General features: G+C 45.3%; 1 long non-coding RNA gene across 2 annotated transcripts in view; it reads right to left on the reverse strand.

Moving 5' to 3' along the window:
• Positions 1-22,599, reverse strand: part of LOC145879509 (uncharacterized) — a 153,267-nt gene that overhangs the window by 95,368 nt on the left and 35,300 nt on the right. For both annotated transcript variants that reach the window (XR_014392314.1, XR_014392315.1), the window contains exon 2: positions 16,266-16,386. This is a non-coding gene — a long non-coding RNA (uncharacterized LOC145879509). The remainder of the gene's footprint in view (positions 1-16,265; positions 16,387-22,599) is intronic.

The following is a 22,599-nucleotide window of genomic DNA, read 5'->3' on the forward strand; positions in this document are numbered from 1 at the left end:
AAGGTGTCAGGAGATGTCAGCCAGTCAAAACAGAGCCTGTTATTCCAGCCTGGACCCAAGTGCTGGTGAAGAGGCTCTTTTCAGGCGCCCTTAATGTGGTAAAGTGATCTCCTGCACAATTGGGACACTCCAAGAGGCCATCCCTGGCAAACAGCCCCCCCCCCCCCCCCCCGCCCCAACCCCGCCACACACACACACCAACCCTCCTCCAGCCCCCTAATTAAGACCTCATATCCCAGTGTGCACCACTGGGGGCCCAGCCACAGGCAGACGGACCCAGGTGATCCATCATGAAACACTGTATCCTCACAACTTCGCAACACATTCAACTGCTATGAGAGATTTACTGATAACACTATGAAGCCGCATGATCCACTTGACAGTGCCTGGAAATGTTAGCTACATGATTATGGAAGTTAGCATGGGCTCTGTGTGTGGTGTGGTTTATAGGAGATAAAATGCATTATCATCTGGTCCAAAACGGCACCCCTCTGAATTCATACAGATCATCCCAGTGTCAACATTCACTTTCACCACTATACCATTGCTATTACAACTACACATTGCATATTCTTGGCTATGGTCTAAAATCAACATCTAACTTATCCATCCACCTTTCACTCTAACCTCTACAGTCAGGGAACAACATAAACTCTGTGTAAGTTAGAAGAGTGTTTTCGCCTTCTCTCTTTGAAAAGGCCTAGTGTTCCCGTTTCATACTGTGAGCTGGTTCACTGGGGTTCAACGGGGTGACCTCTGTGGGTCCACATGGGGCCGTGGTGATTTTGTGGAGCAGAGGCCTTTCAATCTTTCTTAAACAGGCAGAGGCTGAGGCTGCGGCTTGGAGGAGAGATCCTGAGCAGTAGCAGCCCAGCTGCCCAGCTGGGCTAGTGACAATTTGGCCGACAATGGCATCAGAATTAGCACTCACTTTTACAAGCGCAGGCTCAAATTACTTCTCTCTCTTTCTCTGCCACACTCACAAAAGAGAAAAAAAAGCAAATTGAAACCAAACGTTTTAAGACATTGTCGGTAATAAGTAGAGGTTGCTGGGCTCCAAATCCATAATCATGATCATAAAACAAAACTGTTTACAACACAAATTAAACAATTATACTAGACAGCTAACTCTATCTCTCTATGCACAGCTCCTGGACTGGAATGGGGCTGAATGAATTCAAAGGGAACTCTTTTGTCCCCTTCTTCTTCTTCTTCTTCTCCTCCCTCTTTCCTCTATACTACCTCTTCCTCTTTTCTCCATCTCCTTCTTCTTGTCTGTTGAAACATGTGGTCAGCTGTTGTGCTTCCATGTGGTCAGATGATCAAAGCCTGGGAGCATTGGTAATTGTCCCCCGCTTAAGTGATGCCCTGTCTGGGATCAGGCTCTCAGCAGGTGGGGGGGACAGCCATGAGAACGGAGGGAGGATGGTGGAGGAACACAAGAGGCCCTGCCTGGCAGAAATAAAGACTTCCTAAGGGCTGCTCTCTGACAACAGAGCCCCAAAGGGAGATTGAAAAATGAAGCCCAGCTCCCTACGTTAGGAGGGGTTAGAGCAGGGAGGAGAAAGGGGCCGTCGCTGGGGGGGATGGGGGTTGGAGGGGAGAGATGGAAGCATAAGAGAATGGGATTATAATATTTGTTCAGAGAGGGGAGAGCGACGATTGTGAGCCACATTTTGCATTGGAGCTTAGAAGTCGTCGAATGGCAGGTTTTTTAAACGTTTTTTATGAAATATGGATGCGGTGTTACTTCACCTGCTAACCTGGCTCATCGCCGGACGCCTACCTCTTCTCACTCACCCTCTCACACACACACACACGAATAAAGTGGGCAGTCATTCTAACACTATACACACACACACTCACACAAATAAAGTGAGCAGTTGTTCTAACACTATATACACACACACACAGATTGAGGCTGTGAGGCCATATCATGCCAGGCCTAGTGTTTACCTGAAGACCAGGGGGAGCTGTGAAAGCTCACAAGTCGGGCTACTTCACATGTATGTGGGAGCCTGCAAAACACTTTTCACTGCTGTCCGTCATTTTGATTGCCCAGCACGGCTCCCCCACCACACCCCCACCACTCGGCCAGATGGCTCTTTTTTAACCGTCTGTGGGCTCTTGCACCTCCATACTAAATCCCTGGGCTCTGGGATGGGCTTGTGGGTAGAGGAGGGGAGGGAGGGGGAGTAGAGGAGGGGGGGAGCTCTGTGGACAAATGGTTTCAGAGGTAGCTGAGCAAATAAAATGGATTAAGGGAGTCTTTTCACAGATACTTCAAAACTACTTTGGAGCTGGTCTGCCGACCGCTGTGGACGGAAGTTAGTCAATAGATTTCATTGAGGATTTTCAAAAGCGTTAAACAGAATTTATACATCCATCCAAACTAAATAGATTTGCTTCTGTGTCCTCTGTTGAAGGGTTCTGTTCAAGTGTAAGTGGGCAGTCTAAGTCCATGTGACATACTGTACATTTTGGTGATTCTATTTTTTGGTATTTTTTGACTCATAAAAACATACACGGCATTGGATTGCCAAAGCCAATCACTGAACAAGAGCGGTAACCATGGCTGTTGTTGATTGCACGTGCTGTCTTTTCAAGTCTTGGAACAGTCTGCTTTCCATGCACCACTAGCACGTGGCTTGGTAAATGCGGTAAAAGCACATCATGTACAATGTCATGTTCCAATGGGAACGGGACTCAATTGTCACCTTTTGACTAAGACCGTTTTTACACTATGATAGATTCTCGAGAGGTTTTGAAAGAATACCCGCGGCTAGACCTATTAATGTAGTGTCAACTTGCGAATTTCTCCCGTCTCCTCCGTCACCTTTAGAGACCCCTCCGAGCAGTTGGATGTAAACAGAATCATCTCTTCAAGCAATATGCTTGTACAGTAAAAAATCTTAAAGGTACTACATGTAACAATTCAACAATGAACCGTCTCTTGTCAAATTAACTGGTGCCAGCAAATCTCTTGTTGTCAAATTGACTGGGGCCAGCAAATCTCTTGTTGGCAAATTGACTGGTCGTTTGTTGAATCGACAACAAGAGATTGGCTGGTCCTAGTCAATTTGACAACAAGAGCCAGGTCCGTCTTCTGTAAACCAATAAGAAGGCTGCACCATTAGAATGCAATTTTGTGTAAGGCCAATACATTTTTTGGGGAAAAGGTTTATGAAACAGCTGAAATGTATTCCTTATATTTTTTACTTGTTTTGTTGAGTTTTACAGCCTGTTACATTCTGAAATTGTTGCTGTAGCTTAAAAAAAGACAGTTTTTGCTGAGTGCTAGGCTGCACAGAAGCTGATCAACTCCCAAGTGAATTACCCACGTTTTCAGTCGCAATTTTATTTTACTACATTATGATTTGCATGAAATTGATCAAAATTAAGCCTGGTTTGTTAACTTTAATATGCTAAAGTTGTAGTATAGGCCTACTGTACTTTTATATTTGTATTAGAGAAGTAATGATTCACTTTTCATAGGCTAAAGTTACTTGATGAAGCATATGTTGTTAGCTATAGCTAGCTAGCTAGCAGTAGCTTTTGTCTTGCAGCTAAAATGTAATGAGTGTACGGACGAGAAAATAAACCCTTTAATTTTTATTTGTAATTATTTATTTCACCTTTATTTAACCAGGAAGGCTAGTTGAGAACAAGTTCTCATTTACAACTGTGACCTGGCCAAGATAAAGGAAAGCAGTACGACACAAACAACAACACAGAGTTACACATGGAATAAACAAACATACAGTCAATAAAACAATAGAAAAAGTCTATATACAGTGTTTGCAACTGAGGTAGGGTAAGGGAGGAAAGGCAATAAATAGGCCATAGTGGCGAAATAATTACAATATAGCAATTAAACACTGGAGTGATAGATGTTCAGAAGATGAATGAGCAAGTAGAGATACTGGGGTGTAAAGGAGCAAAATAAATAAAATAAATAACAGTATGGGGATGAGGTAGTTGGATGGGGTATTTACAGATGGGCTATGTACAGGTGCAGTGATCTGTGAGCTGCTCTGAGAGCTGGTGCTTAAAGTTAGTGAGGGAGATATGAGTCTCCAGCTTCAGTGATTTTTGCAGTTCGTTCCAGTCATTGGCAGCAGAGAACTAAAGGGAAAGGCGGCCAAAGGAGGAATTGGCTTTGGGGGTGACCAGTGAAATATACCTGCTGGAGCGCGTGCTACGGGTGGGTGCTGCTATGGTGACCAGTGAGCTGAGATAATGCAGAGCTTAACCTAGCAAAGACTTATAGATGACGTGGAGCCAGTGGGTTTGGCGACCAATATGAAGTGAGGGCCAGCCAATGAGAGCATACAGGTCACAGTGGTGGGTAGTATATGGGGCTTTGGTGACAGAATGGATGGCACTGTGATAGACTGCATCCAATTTGCTGAGTAGAGTGTTGGAGGCTATTTTGTAAATTACATCACCGAAGCCAAGGATCGGTAGGATAGTCAGTTTTACGAGGGTATGTTTGGCAGCATGAGTGAAGGATGCTTTGTTGCGAAATAGGAAGCCGATTCTAGATTTAATTTTGGATTGGAGATGCTTAATGTGAGTCTGAAAGGAGAGTTTACAGTCTAACCAGACACCTAGGTATTTGTAGTTGTCCACATATTCTAAGTCAGAACCGTCCAGAGTATTGATGCTGGACGGGCGGGCATATGTGGGCAGCGATTGGTTGAAGAGCATGCATTTAGTTTTACTTGCATTTAAGAGAAGTTGGAAGCCACGGAAGGAGAGTTGTATGGCATTGAAGCTCGTCTGGAGGTTAGTTAACACAGTGTCCAAAGAAGGGCCAGAAGTATACAGAATGGTGTCGTCTGCGTAGAGGTGGATTAGAGAATCACCAGCAGCAAGAGCGACATCATTGATGTATACAGAGAAAAGAGTAGGCAAAAGGTTTGAACCCTGTGGCACCCCCATAGAGACTGCCAGAGGTCCGGACAACAGGCCCTCCGATTTGACACACTGAACTCTGTCTGAGAAGTAGTTGGTGAACCAGGCGAGGCAGTCATTTGAGAAACCAAGGCTGTTGAGTCTGCCGATAAGAATGTGGTGATTGACAGAGTCGAAAGCCTTGGCCAGGTTAATGGATACAGCTGCACAGTATTGTCTCTTATCGATGGCGGTTATGATATCTCCGCACATGCTTGTGGTTTGGTTGCATTATTCAAGAGGGCAATTTGGTTAAGAAGAAAAATTGCTTGCATAGTTGAATAGATTGTTTAAGCACACTACCTGTGTAGTGGCTACTGGGATATTTACGGTAAATTTGAGCTGCGGAGCATATTGTTGAGTCGCAAAGCCCATGAACACTCTCTCAGCACATGACATTCTGTTGCTAATGTAAATAGAAAAGCTTATGTACATATTATGTAAATGGAAATTTTGCAAGATTAGGGTTGCAAACTTTCTAAGTTTACCAGTAAACCAGAATCTTTCAAGGATTTAATCTATCACAAGACATCAAGTGGCCCGTTTGAGTACGCCAGATTATCACAGGTGTCTGTAGTTATCAAATATAGGAAATCATTTGGTAATACAGCTGAAGTCGAAAGTTTACATACACTTAGGTTGGAGTCATTAAAACTCGTTTTTCAACCACTCCACAACTTTCTTGTTAACAAACTAAAGTTTTGGCAAGTCGGTTAGGACATCTACTTTGTGCATGACAAGTCATTTCTCCAACAATTGTTTACAGACAGATTATTTCACTTATAATTCACTGTATCACAATTCCAGTGGGTCAGAAGTTTACATACACTAAGTTGACTGTGCCTTTAAACAGCTTGGGAAATTCCAGAAAATTGTGTCATGGCTTTATAAGCTTCTGATAGGCTAATTGACATCATTTGAGTCAATCATTCTCTCTACTATTATTCTGACATTTCACATTGTTAAAATAAAGTGGTGATCCTAACTGACCTAAGACAGGGAATTTTTACTAGGATTAAATGTCAGGAATTGTGAAAAACTGAGTTTAAATGTATTTTGCTAAGGGGTATGTAAACTTCCAACTTCAACTGTATAAATAAATAAAAACATTCATTATATATATATATTTTTTATAGTTATCCAACAATACATTTCCTAAATGACTGGAACTTTGATAAATTACCGGTAGCTTTGCAACCCTAGTCGTGACACTTTCTGCAATCTGATTAGTCACTAATTCTAGCCAAAGGGTTGATTTTTGACATCCCGCTGCTCTGTGTCATTATGTTGCCTAGCAATGTGCCATGACTTATTGTTAGCGACACAAAAATTAAGATTTCCATTTTGTTAACACAAAAACACTTGACTGTCTGGCATATATTAATTTGTATAAATTATGAGTCTAATCAAAAAGACTGTCTGGCATATATTAATATGTATAAATTATGAGTCTAATCAAAAACACAATTGAAAGAGGAAGTATTTGCATAAATTCTGGGAGTTTTTAAACTATTGCTCAATCTTACTGAATTGACTGTGCAACCACAGCAACCGTTGTCTTTGACAAAACATCTGTCATATTTTAGAGGCAGTGCTTCCTGACGGCCTGCAACAAGCATTTCCCTCCCATACCGTGGACATGGCCCAGAGGCCTGGTGTCACTTTGTGCTAAGGGCGGTAAGCTAATAACCCTCCTCCTGATGACATGTCCCCATGCAGGGACCTCTGCAGGGACCTGAGGGTCACTGGGATCACTCAACTAGTGCAGGAGGCAAAGGCACCAGCATGCCCAGCCGGCCCTGAACCCTTGAAACTGACACAGTGCTTGGCAAACCCTGTTAGGCTCCACTGCACTGCCCCCCCCCCCCCCCCCCCCCCCACTCCCGCATGTGGGTGTGGGCGTGTGTGGATGAGTGAGGGGGTGCGGGGGCATGTGTGTGTGTGTGTTCCTGCCTGCCTCTTTCTCTCTGCCACTCTACCTGCCAGTCTCTCCATTCTTCGTTTGTCTGTCTATTTATCTATCCGTCTGTCTACCCATCTGTGTGCATTTTTGCATCCTGCCAACCTGACTGATTGTCTGTCTCTCCTGTCGCTCTGTGGATTATTGTCTTAGCTCCCCAATGACTGTGCTTCAATGCATTGTTACAGATCCTGTGTTATTCATGTGGAAAGAATATTTCCTACAGTGTTCATGCTTTAGTGCTAATGGTGTCCAACTTAAAGAGAGAGAGTCAGTTAGATAGAGCTGTCAGTGGAGGTGGCAGAAGTTAAATTAGCATGTTCTCCTTGATAGATCCCAACCCCAGCCAACAGATATAGGGCCATAGTGGGAAGAGGCACTCCAGTCTGCTTGTGATTCTGGAGAGAGATAATAGCACACAGTAACACACAGACATGCACGTGTACACACACACACACACACACACACACACACACACACACACACACACACACACACACACACACACACACACACACACACACACACACACACACACACACACACACACACACACACACACACACACTTACAGCTAAGAAAACAGCTACTCTCCTTGGAGCAGTGAAAAGCAGAGAGAGTGAGTGTGTGTTGTCTCAGATCCCATGATGAGGGATGGGTTCTAGGTGAGCTTCACTCTGACGGAGGGGCTTGGGGGGGCTCGATAAACTCCTTCTCTCTTTGTTGTTCGAGGAACGTATTCCCATTGCTGCCTCTTGATGATCATAGTAACCTGCTGTCAGCCAGAGAGACGGGGGCTCTCTGCCATTCAACTTAGATGTGCTCTTCAATCAAGAATATGTAAAAAAAAATAACTAAAAAAACAACAACAACTAAAATATAAGTCACTTCCTGGGAGGCACATGATCAAGGAGTGGCAGCTGCCTGTTGCTAGGGAAAGCAGATTTATCTTACCTGCCCCCTTTTCTGTCACCTCTCTCTCTTTTTTAGAGACTACCTCAAAACTACTCAATTCAGCCTTGGGATGCAGTCCCACAACATAATCACACAGTACTATCTATATCTGTCCTCCAAGTTGAGCAAAGTTAGTAGAATAGTAGACACACACGCGCAACAACAAAAAATCCTGTAAAGGATCCTTTTGATCTCTAAAACTTTGCGTAGTCAGTGGAACACAACAGCTGGCACTACAATTTACATAAGAATACAGCAACTGCTGCAGCTGCTCTCTCTCTCTCTCTCTAGGCATCTGCCGAGTAAATACTGTTATGAAAATAAACACTCCTGTGAGACCACATGCACTTTATATCTCAATCCGTTCCTCAGGCCTAATGACACACATTATCATATAAGACCAGGTATGGTAACGCCTCGCATTTCAATTTCAAGTTTGTTATTTTAGAGCCCCCACGCTACACCCCAGGCCCTCAGTCTCCGCCCTTTAGCCCCAGCTCCCCAATCACCCGTTTGCACTTCACTAATGGTGCCCTTTTGGTGCCAATTAATTGCCCAATGATTATCTTTACATTCTTCAAACAGTCACACGTTGCCTTGTGTCCTGCTGGCTGACAGCATACTGGGAAAGGCACCAGCATAGGGAGAAGGGAGTAGGTATAAGGTCACCCCTGATCCCAGCTCAGATGTTGTATCATCCTCTGATGGTTTGTGTTATGATCTGAGGTAGTGCAATCTGATCCTAGATCTGTAGTACAGAGCCTTCTAGTTTGAGCTAGGGGAAGGAGGAGTGGACCTTGGTGCTGGGAGAAGAGAGGGCCGTATCACACCTGTGTGTGTTGACTCTACACGTCTAGATATTTCATTAGCTGTAATCCAACCGAGGAAGATGGCTTCCTGTTAAGCGAGGTGCAAAGGGCCTAAATAAACAGGTTACAGGACAATGAAACACTAGTTAGTCTACAGACCACTTCAGCCCATTCCACCACCAACAACAACAACAGCACTGTCAAAGTGTGTGTCCCCTGCTACACTGTAAACTGAATGTCTGGTAGGTAATATGTTTTGGTTGCAGCTCCACCGCAGTCTAGGAGTGATCTAAAAGAGTTTGGTCTTAATAATATCATCAAAGAAATGGAGGGAGGGAGAGGGAGGGAGGGAGAGAGAGAGCGAGCACGGTTTGGGAGCAAAGTTCAGCTCGTATTGACATAAAAGCTTCTTATCTGACCTTTTTCTTATCTTAGCCTGGAGATGCTATTATGGTGTGTTTTTAGAAGTCACATTTTCAAGGAAGATCAAGAAAGTGTGACTAACGTGTTTTTAACTGCAAAACAACACAAATATTGTTAGGTTATTACGATAGAGATCTGGTCGACCTTCATCAAAGGGTGATTCCTCACGAAATCAGGACCAAAAAAAACCACCATTACGGAGAACCAAAATAACAGTAGTCTTAAAGGAGGCCTGGGTAAGTCCAAAATGTCATAAATATGCCAACTTTGATGAATTAATTCTCAATTATGCTTTTAGATACAAATGTCAAATATACAGTGTATCAACAGTTCTTCCTCCAAGTGACCTTTCTATGGATTAAATGTTGTAAAAATCCCCCAAATCACGGTATTTTTTTGTCCTGGTTTCGTGAGGAATCACCCCAAAGCCTTAACTTTGCAAAAAAACAGTGAGCCCGAGATCGCTGGTTGTAATGATTTTTGTCCAACAGGTTACAAAAAAGGGGGAAATTAATGAGCATTCTGTTTGGAGAACAATTGGTCCGTGTTCTGTAACAGTTGGTTCCTACAGAAGGCATGGGTTTAATAGGAATAAATAAGGCTGAATGGCCTAAATACACTGATTCGAAAATGGCTGATAACCATGGCAACAGCCTCTTTTCCTAAATAGTTTATTGAGGCCTGAAGCACAGTAGGAACTTAAGTGGTTTGGTATGTCAGCCTCCCACTAATATAAACAGAACTTACCAACACCTCCGCAACAAGCTCCATATGATGCTCTGGAACAGATGTGTTTGTCAACTCTGTAGAGTTTGGACTTCATGGTTCTCTAAAAACTGTGTCATGCCTGTCACAGAACCCAAACAGCTGGGTCTGCTGCCAACCCTGTGTGCCCACTGGCCAAATCACTACCACTCACTGAAGTAGTCCAAGGGATACTTCAAGTCTCTCTCCGTGTGTGTGTGTGGTTTGGTTTTACTATCCTTGTGGGGACCAGAAGTCCTCACAAGGATAGTAAAACAAGGACAATTTTGACAAGTGGAGACATATTGCCGGTCCCCACAAGGAAAAAGGCTTTTTTAGGTTTATGGGTTAGGTTTAGGGATAGGGTTACAATTAGGGTAAGGTTTAAGGTTAGGAGTTACATGCTGACCAAAACGCAGGCTCGAGGCGATCAGGACACACAGGTTGAAATATCAAAACAAACTCTGAACCGATTATGTTCATTTGGGGACAGGTCAAAAAGCATTAAACATTTATGGCAATTTAGCTAGCTTGCTGTTGCTAGCTAATTTGTCCTGGGATATAAACATTGGGTTGTTAATTTGACCTGAAATGGACAAGGTCCTCTACTCCAACAATTAATCCACACATAAAACGGTAAACCAAATGAGTTTCTCGTCATCTCTCCTCCTTCCTTCAGGCTTCTTTTTCTTCATTGGACTTTATATGGCAGGCTGGCAACCAACTTTCCAGCATTACTACAACTGACTGGAATGTGGACCTAAGTTCATCTTTCAATCACCCATGTGGGTATATGCTCCTAAAAAGCAATGAGGAGATGGGAGAGGCCGGACTTGCAGCGTGTTAAGTGTCACAAATAGAACCAATTTCTACTTTAGCGCCTGGCCAAGCAGACTCTCGCTGATGTGTGCGAGCAGTGTGGGTGCAATGATTGAATAACATGTACAGTTGAAGTCGGAAGTTGAGTCATAAAAACATGTTTTTCAACCACTCCACAAGTTTCTTGTTAACAAACTATAGTTTTGGCAAGTCGGTTAGGACATCTACTTTGTGCATGACACAAGTCATTTTTCCAACAATTGTTTACAGACAGATTATTTCACTTATAATTCACTGTATCACAATTCCAGTGGGTCAGAAGTATACATACACTAAGTTGACTGTGCCTTTAAACAGCTTGGACAATTCCAGAAAATTATGTCATGGCTTTAGAAGCTTCTGATAGGCTAATTGACATAATTTGAGTCAATTGGAGGTGTACCTGTGGATGTATTTCAAGGCCTAACTTCAAACTCAGTGCCTCTTTGCTTGACATCATGGGAAAATCAAAAGAAATCAGCCAAGACCACCGAAAAAAAAGTGTAGACCTCCACAAGTCTGGTTCATCTTTGGGAGCAATTTCCAAACGACCGAAGGTACCATGTTCATCTGTACAAACAATAGTACGCAAGTATAAACACCATGAGACCACGCAGCCGTCATACCGCTCAGGAAGGAGACGTATTATGTCTCCTAGAGATGAACGTACTCTGGTGCTAAAAGTGCAAATCAATCCCAGAACAACAGCAAAGGACCTTGTGAAGATGCTGGAGGAAACGGGTACAAAAGTATCTATATCCACAGTAAAACGAGTCCTATATCAACATAACCTGAAAGGCTGCTCAGCAAGGAAGAAGCCACTGCTCCAAAATCGCCATAAAAAAGCCAGACTATGGTTTGCAACTGCACATTGGGACAAAGATCGTACTTTTTGGAGAAATGTCCTCTGGTCTGATGAAACAAAAATAGAACTGTTTGGCCATAATGACCATCATTATGTTTGGAGGAAAAAGGGGGAGGATTGCAAGCCGAAGAACACCATCCCAACCGTGAAGCACAGGGGTGGCAGCATCATGTTGTGTTGGTGCTTTGCTGCAGGAGGGACTGGTGTACTTCACAAAATAGATCGCATCATGAGGCAGGAAAATGATGTGGATATATTGAAGCAACATCTCAAGCCATCAGTCAGGAAGTTAAAGCTTGGTTGCAAATGGGTCTTCCAAATGGACAATGACCCCAAGAATTCTTCCAAAATTGTGGCAAAATGGCTTAAGGACCACAAAGTCAAGGTATTGGAGTGGCCATCACAAAGCTCTGACCTCAATCCTATAGAAAATTTGTGGGCAGAACTGAAAAAGCGTGTGCGAGCAAGGAAGCTTACAAACCTAACTCAGTTACACCAGCTCTGTCAGGAGGAATGGGCCAAAATTCACCCAACTTATTGTGGGAAGCTTGTGGAAGGCTACCCGAAACGTTTGACCCAAGTTAAACCATTTAAAGGCAATGCTACCAAATACTAATTGAGTGTATGTAAACTTCTGACGCACTGGGAATGTGATGAAAGAAATAAAAGCTGAAATAAATCATTCTCTCTATAATTATTCTGACATTTCACATTATTAAAATAAAGTGGTGATCCTAACTGACCTAAGACAGGGCATTTTACTATTATTACATTTCAGTACATTTCAGGAATTGTGAAAAACTGAGTTTAAATGTAAACTTCCGACTTCAACTGTATGTGTAAATTTATTTCGCAACGCTCGCGTACAGTGTGGTCAACATTTTAGGGTTAGGTTTAGTGTTGGGGTTATGGTTAGGGTTATGGTTTAGGTTAGGGTTTGGGTTAGGGAAAATAGGATTTTGAATGGGAATCAATTGTTTTGGCCCCCACAAGGATAGTAAAACAAATGTGTGTGTGTGTGTGTGTGTGTGTAAGGCACAATGAAGGACGATTCACACACAACTCTATTGTTCTCATCAGTGCCCATGTCAAAATCCATGTCCTTCTACCCTGTCACTAAAACAAAAGACCATCAATACTCTTTCTGATAGGTTTTTTCCTATGTTTGTAAGTTTGCAGCAGACATGATGAATTCTCATATAACTATCTACACTCTTCCAAAAGGGTTCTTCGCCTGTCCCCATAAGACAACCCTTTTGGGTCCCATGTAGAACCCTTTCTACAGAGGGTTCTACATGGGACCCAAAAGGGTTCTACTTGCAACCAAAAATGGTTATTCAAAGGGTTCTTCTATGGGGACAGCCGAAGAACCCTTTAAAGTTCTATACAGAAACTTTTTTCTAGAGTGCACAATCTCATATTAATGGTGGTGGGAAACTACAACAACAAAAACATAGCCAGAGATAAGAGAGACATGGGGGTGGAAATTCTGGAAAATATGTATGAGTTTACAGTATACGGCATGGCAGAGCTTCTTTATGTTGACCTCCATAACCCTGACAACCATACAGCATTAAATACCACAGATCCTTCTAAAGGGCTCTAGCCAATCATAGCCGATCTCCAGTCTCAGATCAATAACCAACCAACAAAGAGAACCAAGCAATCGTTCAGACTGGCTTCGAAAACAAACTTGCCTGTTTAGTTCTAATCATCTTCAAAGTCATTCTACAAGCCTAAAGTTCAACTCATATCAAAGTTGATATCAAACACATACAATAGCTTGTGGACATGACTGTGCTTTTACCATAGCTCAACATTGCTCTGGAGCCTTTCATTTATAAAACCATTTAGTGTTGTCACTTCCTCCTAATCATCTATCAGAACAAAACACTGAATTGGGTGTTGAAAAACACAACCGAGGGTAAGGAAGTAGTCATTGTTTTCGAAGAGAGAGAGAGCTGCTACGGTGTTCACTGTACACCATCTTGGCAATAGTGTCAAGAAGTGGCGCTCTCATGGAGAAGCAGCGATGGGGGGCTGAGCCAGTCCAGATGCCCGCAGACGGACCACCTTGCCTGAGAGAAATTGCCCGAGCTGTCTGGGGCTTCCGAAAGCGCTCTCCATCACCACACACACACACACACACCCTCCCTCTGCCATCTGTGAACACACACAGCACTACCAGCACCCACCAACCAGCAGAGGCCAAGAGACAGGGAGCCACGTTAGCATCATGGCTAAGACCGTAACGCTGCTGACTGCTGACACACATTAAAACTAAGTGGTGAGTATGAGAGAGAGAGAGAGAGAGAGAGAGAGAGAGAGAAAGAGAGAGAGAGAGAGAGAGAGAGAGAGAGAGAGAGAGAGAGAGAGAGAGAGAGAGAGAGAGAGAGAAAGGAGGGAAGGAGGGAAGGAGGGAGAGTTGCTGAGCCAGATGGTTGTCCTAAGTGCTAAAGATTGCGATGCCAGCCAGGCAGGGAATTTTTTTGTCCTTCAGGCAGGCGGGATGAAGACGGCCTTCGGCGTCCGCTCTGGTGCTGCCGTGTGTGGTGCTACTGTGTGTGTGTGTGTTTTGGCAGGACAGGTCTGGTGTGGTGTGTGTAGGCTACCTGCGTGCCTCTTTGCTTGTGTGTGTGTGTGTGTGTGTGTGTGTGTGTGTGTGTGTGTGTGTGTGTGTGTGTGTGTGTGTGTGTGTGTGTGTGTGTGTGTGTGTGTGTGTGTGTGTGTGTGTGTGTGTGTGTGTGTGTGTGTGTGTGTGTGTGTGTCATAGCGTGTTGCGTGTAGGTTAAGCCCTCTCTTGTGGTGGCGCAGCCCTGCACTTGCATCAATTACAGTGGATGGCGGTGACAGCTGTAATCACAGTGCTGTAACTGTGATTACCCCATGGCTCTGTCATGGAAACCAGCACGCCACCTATTCCAGGTTCAGCAGCACTCTGACTGTACCTCGGCAGCCTGCTGTCAGGGCAAAGTGGCCAGGAGGGAGGCTGAGGTGAGAGTCAGAGGGGGAAGGATAGGCAAGGGCAAGGGGGGTGGAGGGGGGTAAATCGGGCCACCACCATACACACAGGTAAGTGTCCATACATTAGAGACACACACACACACACACACACACACACACACACACACACACACACACACACACACACACACACACACACACACACACACACACACACACACACACACACACACACACACACACACACACACACTCCTGCTGCTCTCTGATAAAGGTAGCTGCATCAAGCACCAGTGTTATTATAGTCATAATAACGGACGATTGGGGGAAATTGAACCAAACCTCTTATGTAGTGTTTTATCCTGCCTCTAGTAAACATGAAGAACATGCAAACGGATTTCATTGTCAGCACCTTCTATCATCTTAATGGCAAAACATAATCACAAGTTCCTCTTTAGCCTACCCTAGAACCCTGCTCTCATCAATAATATTGCTAATCATTGTTTGTATTGCAGCTGTGATACCACTGGACAGTGACACAAATCTAATGTGCTGAAGCCATTGAATCGATTGGTGATTCCAACTCGGAACCGCCATTAAAAATGTAACGATTCGTCTGGGCCAGGCAAATGCATTCCGTGATCACGTCAGGGAATCGACACCGTGCAGATTTGCTCATAGAGGATGGAGTTATCTCGCACAGATAAGCTGCACAGACACACACACACACACACACACACACACACACACACACACACACACACACACACTCGCAGACGCACGCACACACACACACACGGCTCATAAGCTGTAACCCATCCAATATGCAGAACTGTCAGGCAGCGCTCGGGGAGGCCATGCTAGACAGCGCAGTTAATCCTGCACGCTACCTTCTATCCAATCCCAGTCCTCCCTGGCCCAACCCGTACTAGTGGACCAATCCGGTGCGCCAGACACCGTCCCATCCCAACCCCCCATCGCCACACACACACATTTAAAGCATCCGATCCAGCTGTGATTATTGGCCAGGAGCCAAGCTGTCTGTCTGGCCAGGGTGTGGCATGTATGGCAGGGAAGTGTGTGTGTGTGTGTGTGTGTGTGTGTGTGTGTGTGTGTGTGTGTGTGTGTGTGTGTGTGTGTGTGTGTGTGTGTGTGTGTGTGTGTGTGCGTGTGTGTGTGCGTGTGTTTGCGTGCTTGCTTGCCTATGCCTGTTCATGCACACATCCACATGTGTGTGTGTGTGTGTCTGTGTGTGTGGCAGGGGGTGGGGTGGCGTTCTCTGGTACAAATAGAGCAACATCTGAACTCTGGTAGTAGATAGTGCCTCGGCAGCACGCGAGACAGACAGAGAGATGAGGAGGCACGGAGAGAGACGGGGTTACTATGCCAGTGTGTGTGAGAGAGAGTGAGTGAGCGTGACTCTGGAGATTAGAAGAGGAGCAGCCAGCTGATGAATCATCCGCAGCTCACAAACCTCTCTTGGCCCAGATCACAGAGATGGATAAAATAGAAAGGCAGACTTACACTCTGTAATACTCAGACTGGGATACATCCACTTTGATCTCAGATTCTAGGTTTGAGTACTAGGAGGTCACCTCTGACAATGGCAGTTTGATTATACGTGGGATAGATGGAGGATTGCCCTGCTCCAATATAACACACATAGATGTACACGCACACAAACATGGACACACACTTCTAAGATGAGGCTGATGTATGAGTGGGGACTTACCTGTGGTTCAACAGGAGTAGTCTGCCCCAAAGCCAACTCTTAGGAGTGATATCCAGTTGAAGGGTCAAAAGCCAGGTGAGGGGTCATACTCAAACCAGGAAGTAGAGGAAATAGAGATTTTCTGAAATAGAAACAAAGCATATACTTAACACATAATACCTGCATTAGTTTTATTTCTAAACAAATATACCTCTCCTGACTTCCTTACGTATATTGGCACCATAGGTTTTTCATGTATTCTGTTAACAGTACTCTCTCCTTTACATTTGTGAAGAAAGGTCATGGCTGAGTGTGAATAACTACTTTCCCTTTTTTTCTGATTGTTTTTTGTCATGTCGGACATTTCACTCCATTTCTATCCCCTCATTTGGTGCCAAACACATATTGCAAATGTTTGTACACGTTGCTAGTGTGTACAACACAGGAGGTTGGTAACACCTTAATTGGGGAGGACGGGCTCGTGGTAATGGCTGGAGCGGAATAGGTGGAAAGGTATCAAGTACATCAAACACATGGTTTCCAGGTGTTTGATGCCATTCCATTCGCTACGTTCCAGCCATTATTATGAGCTTTCCTCCCCTCAGCAGCCTCCGCTGGTGTACAAGCATATTCCCATAGCAAAAAAATGTCCCACGGTAAGCACAAGATCAGACGTGAGAACAACGTTTCATCTTTTTTATTTAGAAGTTAAGTTACATTGTATCGCCGACCTACTCACCACCTTGGATTGTTTGGGGACTTATTAGGAAAGAATGCGCCGGCCATGTCCACAAGTTATCCAGCATGTACACGGACGCCCAGTTAGAAAGTTCTATGTTGAGGCCTTTGATATGAAAACTATTGGGAATGATTTATTATAGAGTGACATCCTCTTTATTGATGAAATAACTGTTTATTAGCATTATGGATTATCCCAGTGTTAGGGGTTGGTATTTTAGTGTACTGAGTTTGTATAGAACCTGTTCAATGTATTTTTTGAATGAATGACTGGTAAATAAAAGTATTGGATTGTCTGGGTCTCTAAGCCACCACTCCATGCTTTCACTCCGGACTAAGGCTTTACAATATGGTGCGGCTGCTTTTTCTATAACATAAATACTTATTGATATCTGTCAAAGCAAAGGGGGCTTACTTTTTTTCATTTGTGTTTTTTTTGTTGTTCCTGGAGTACTCCTTTTCTTGTCTGGAATTGTCAGGGTCATCTTTATTGTGTTAATACAATGACAAATAGATGGTTTTCAATGGTTTAGCGGAGGGGGGAAACAGGCGCATACACAAACACACAAACAACTCTCTTACTAAAGCTGAGAGTGTGCTGCTCTGTGTTTATTTGTCTAAAAGGGTTAAAGGCATAATGGTGTTTAATCCCCCTGGGTCTCCCCCGCCCCCCCGCAAACACACACACACACACACACACACACACACACACACACACACACACACACACACACACACACACACACACACACACACACACACACACACACACACACACACACACACACCCCACCAGCTCTAAAGACAAAGACATTTCCCTCAGCAATCAGCTGTCGAAGTCCCCTGGCTTTCCTGTTCTGATTGCCAGCCCATTGTCATATTGCCTATCGACTTGTTAGATTAAACAACATTTCACATGTCAATTAAATGAGTGTTGCTCTGGTGATTAGCAAATCCCACTAATTGTCTCCTCCTCCCTCCTCCTCCTCCTCCTCTCCCAGACATTTTCCACATGGAGGAGCAGGAAATGGTCTTTTGTCCTGACGGGCCCCAGTAGACATGTCAAAGATGTCTCCTCTCCTCCTCAGAATCCCCCTCTCTCCCTGTTTAGGGTATAGGGAAGAGGGCGGTATTAGGAGGGGGGTAGGTTCATACATAGGAGGATATAGGATCCAGTTTACAGGAGAGCCCTCCCCACTTCGCTTTGGGCAGTCCATTGACATGGCGCTGTGAGAATGCAAACATTCAGTACTAGCCAGACTACACACACTCGTCCTCCCACACGTGCAGCCCGGGCTGATAATTACCCAAGCAGCCTCTGGAGACCCCAACGCCTACACGGGGCCCCTAACCACTTTAGACAAGGGCCACGGCACTCCCAAGACCCTCCCTCTTTGTCTCTTTCTCACTGGCCATGCTTAGCTTAATGAATTTGATCTCCGGATCATCGTCCCATTTGTTCCATCTTATCCCAAGAGGTGTCTGGGAAATGCTAAGTTGGGCCAGGAAGCATCTTTTGAAGTGTCACTTGAAAAACGCAAAAAAACTAGGCGTAACTGGTCATTTTCCTTTAACGGCAGGGAAAATTCGGATTGCAAAGTTATGCCTTCTTAATACTGCAACATTTTGCATGTGGAAGTAACTCAAAAAAAAGAGGACAAAACAGTCCCTGGGAGATTCTACACACCCTCAAGATTCTGATTATCTTGACATTCCTCTTATCTTGACATTATCTGAAAATCTTTCAACACAAAAGACACCAATCCGGTCCCTCAATAAACTCCAGAAAAAACGTCCCTCTCCTGCTCCAGTCCTCCAGTCTTAAGGAGCCGCCCAATCATCCCTCGTCACAATTAACGACAGCGGACAGCAGCTCCAAACACTGGGGTGACATCTTAAACCAGTCCTCAATGGCCCCAACGCCCAGGCCCTCCCTAGTCCCCCCCCCCCCCCCCCTGTATTCAGCACTAACCAAGCATTACACAGACCTACATTCACAACACACACAACTGCTCCCCTTCATAATGGAGGACACAACACCGGGTGGACCAGCCCAGATCCCAGACGGTTTAGTCCGCACTTTATCAGACCTTACAAAACGGCGACGCCTCATTGAGCCTACATTGACTGGTGGTTTCCTTTAAGAGCAGCACAATGAATGGGTCAGGCCTGGTCTTCCCTTTGTGCCTGGGCAGCGGACCAGAGACGACACACCACATAGACATTCTGAAGGAGGGATGGATGGAGAGGGGGAACGAAGGAAGAGAGGGACCCTGCCTCCTAACAGGAAAACACTCCTTACTGTTGTAATAAATAGCCTATCTAGCAACACAAATAAATACAGCACACCAAAGTATCTCTCCTTAGCATGTGTCTTATACGCAACTAGGAGCCATGACTTTTCCTTTGCCATGGCCAGGCTAATTGCTCACTGAGAGATAAACTCACTAGCACACCCTACCTGCAACATTGCTAGCTCCCTTCTCTCGTCTAGTTTAACCTACGTTCACAATTTGTGTTAACTAGACCAACCATCTCAGCCTCACGGCTCCGTCGGTCGCGGGAGCACTCCATCGAAGGCTAACTCTGCCCCCATGCAGTTTCCTTCAGCCATCACTGAGCTAGCCATGGCACACCTTCACCACAAGGTAGCTGCTAGCTAGCTAACACCTCAGGTAAGCTAAACAAACAAGCATTACTACCTGCAACACAGTAACATTGCTAGCGCCCTTCTCTTGTCTAGTTTAACCTACGTTTATTCGTGTCAACTAGGCCAACTGGGTAGCCCACCGGCTCTGCGGTTGTGGAAGAATACCTACCCAAAGTTGAACTGCCCCCACGCAGTTCCCTTCGGCTAGCACTATGCTAGCTACAGCATACCTTAGCCACAAAGTAGCTGCTAGCTAGCTTACGCATTACTATGCTCACCGAAGCTAGCAGAGCGGTAAGGCTTCTACTAGCGAGCTTACAGCTCTCTGGAAAACAAGCTAACCACACTAGCATTCCTACCTGCACATATGGTTGCATTAGCATGGCTAGATAACTCGGAAACCAGTTCTCCACCTGCCCAGATCGTAGTATTGCTAGTTCCCATCTCTCGTTTAGTACAACTCGTTTGTATGTTCACTCGTTTGTGTTGACTAGACTGACCGGTTTAGCCTCACAGCATTACCGTTGGGGGATTTTCAGCCTGAATTTGAACAACACACCCACGCTGTTCCCTTTGGTTATCACTGTGTTAGCTATAGCTTACCCTTAGCCTCACGAGATGGTTGCTAGCTAGCTAACGCCTACACTAGACACACGGCAATTGCGTTCATACACAGTGCTCACTTCACCTAGCTATTAGCCATGAGGCATCTAATGAGCTAGCTCGTAACAGGGTCACAGGGCCGTGTTATTTCGAGAAAAGTGTCTCTCTTTGACGCCACCTGGGGGTGCCACCACACTACCTCTGGAGAGCGCGAGTCATCAGGCTTGTGGACAGCGCTTTCTCATTGCGAAAAATGTAGGTGTATGCGCAGTTACTCCCTAAGGGCTGTCTACTATTACAAGGGGAAACAAGCTTCAGTTTGCTTATGAAATCACCCATTTTCCACTGGGTTTTATTTTCAAATAGTAAATGGCAACTCGACAAAAGAAGTGTCACATGCGCAAAAAAACAAGGCGAAGCCTTCAACTTCTCCCTTCCCCGCAGATCCGGGCCCCGTGGCAGCCCGTTGGTTTCTACATCCTGCCCCAGCCTCACAGCTGGGAGGGGGCAACAAGCTGGCCTTGGTGGACTGAAGATCCCGGCGACGCAGCAGTCTGACAAAACTCAGGCTAGGCCCCTGAACCAGGCCAAACCTGTAGGGAAGCAGTCTTACACTAAGGGAGGTAAGAAGGGCCAACCTAGGGCGTGGTCCTTGCGGCTGAGGAGGACAGTGTGCAGGGCCTACGGCTCTCTCCCCTAACCTCTCTCTATGGTTTTAATGGCTGCTCCTCCTTCCCCCCTCCGAGATTCGCAGCAGTGGGAAGGCAGCGCTGGGTTAAGACAAAACCCTATTCTCTGTGCAGCAGCTCACTTTTGTGACCGAGCTCACATGAGAAAATGGAGGAGTCAGACTTTTTGTTCCACCCACGTGCCTCCCTCCCTCAGGCTCTCCCCCCGGTGCCTTCTCAGGTTTTCAGCCAGTGGCAGAAGTCAGCATGTCAGCCATCCCCCCGATCTCACCAACACACAGAGCAGGACAGCAATTGGTCTTTCGCCATCCACTGTGGCCCTTTTTCCCCATGCCTATGGCCTTTTGCCTGATGTTTTACATCATGTCGCTGGCTGCTATGTCCCGAGAGAGCCCAATTCCGGCATCTATCCAGACTGACTTGCTAAAGCCTGTTAGAAGCAACGATCCTATGAAGGCCCGGGGAGCTCCCATCCCAAAACATGGTGACCACGGCGTTTGGGGTGGAAGATCTGACAGTCCCAGGAAAATTGGGTAATGCCGTATGGTTTCCCTCTTCATCTTAGAGCCCCTCGATGACCAGTGATTCTCCAGTCGGCAGTCAGTCATCATACAGGGCTTATACACTCTTGGAAAAGAGTGCCAACTCCAATGCATGCTCTCTGTTTTACAGTGGAGAAGTGATGTGACTATACAGTTCCTTCCTACACTCTGTTTTCCGTGGTCCCATGCTCCTTGCAGGATCTTTTGTACGGACAGAAGGTTCATCGCTGTTAAGGTCCTTTAGCCTCTTTCTCGGTCTGCCAAGGCCCCAACAACTATACAGTTTACCATAATTGTTGTGTCATCTCTAAGGGGGGCACGTCGCTTACACCCAGTCTCTAAGCCGTTAGCTCATCCTGGGACATGTCTATTGTTCTTAAGATCCTTTCGCAGCATCTACTAGCCGCTGAAAAGCGTGGAGATTCCTCCATCTTTCACTTTACTACTGCCCTTGGAGTTCCTAAGTGGACTGTACTCTACCAGCCACGGTTTGCACCGTGGTACGCCCAGGGGTTTTTCAGGTTAATGTACCTAGCCCCATCATTGGCCTGGGTCGACTTTAACCCATTGTCGTAAATTGGAACCTATGGCTTTTCGCCTGTCGCCTTCCCTAGAAAGGTGTCCCCGTCCTTGTCCAATACGTGCGGTCCTCATCTACTTGGATTATAGGAGAGCTCGGGCAAGGGTGTCATGCCCTTTGCTCATTGGGCAACCACCCTCGGAAAATGGTGGACCCTTCTCTCTTCGAAGATATCCTGCCGGATCCTGGGAACCATTATACTGATTTATAATGGCGACGGTGACAGCCTTCGGAGGGGCCTGACCGGGCAATCTACTACAGAGGAGTTTATCTTTTGGGCATTGTTTTTGGGGCATATCTCATTATACTGAGCTTGTATGCGCCTTGTATTGAGCTTCCCCTCACTTTGTTATAAGGCTTTTCCCCGTTGGGTTGTCTCTGCACCTTTCGGTGCATACATAGTCTCAGGACTAATGCTGGGACTGATGTTGGGACTTGCCTGGCTTCGAAGAGCATTTGCGAAATGGGAATTGGCTGATATGAAACGCTAACGAAGGCTGCCACTGAAACGCATCCGTTTGTTCTGACCTCTGCTGCTAAACAAAATACATTA

The sequence above is a fragment of the Salmo salar genome, chromosome 05 (genome assembly GCF_965601325.2).
Source record: "Salmo salar chromosome 05, fSalSal1, whole genome shotgun sequence".
In the NCBI taxonomy this organism is placed as follows: domain Eukaryota; kingdom Metazoa; phylum Chordata; class Actinopteri; order Salmoniformes; family Salmonidae; genus Salmo; species Salmo salar.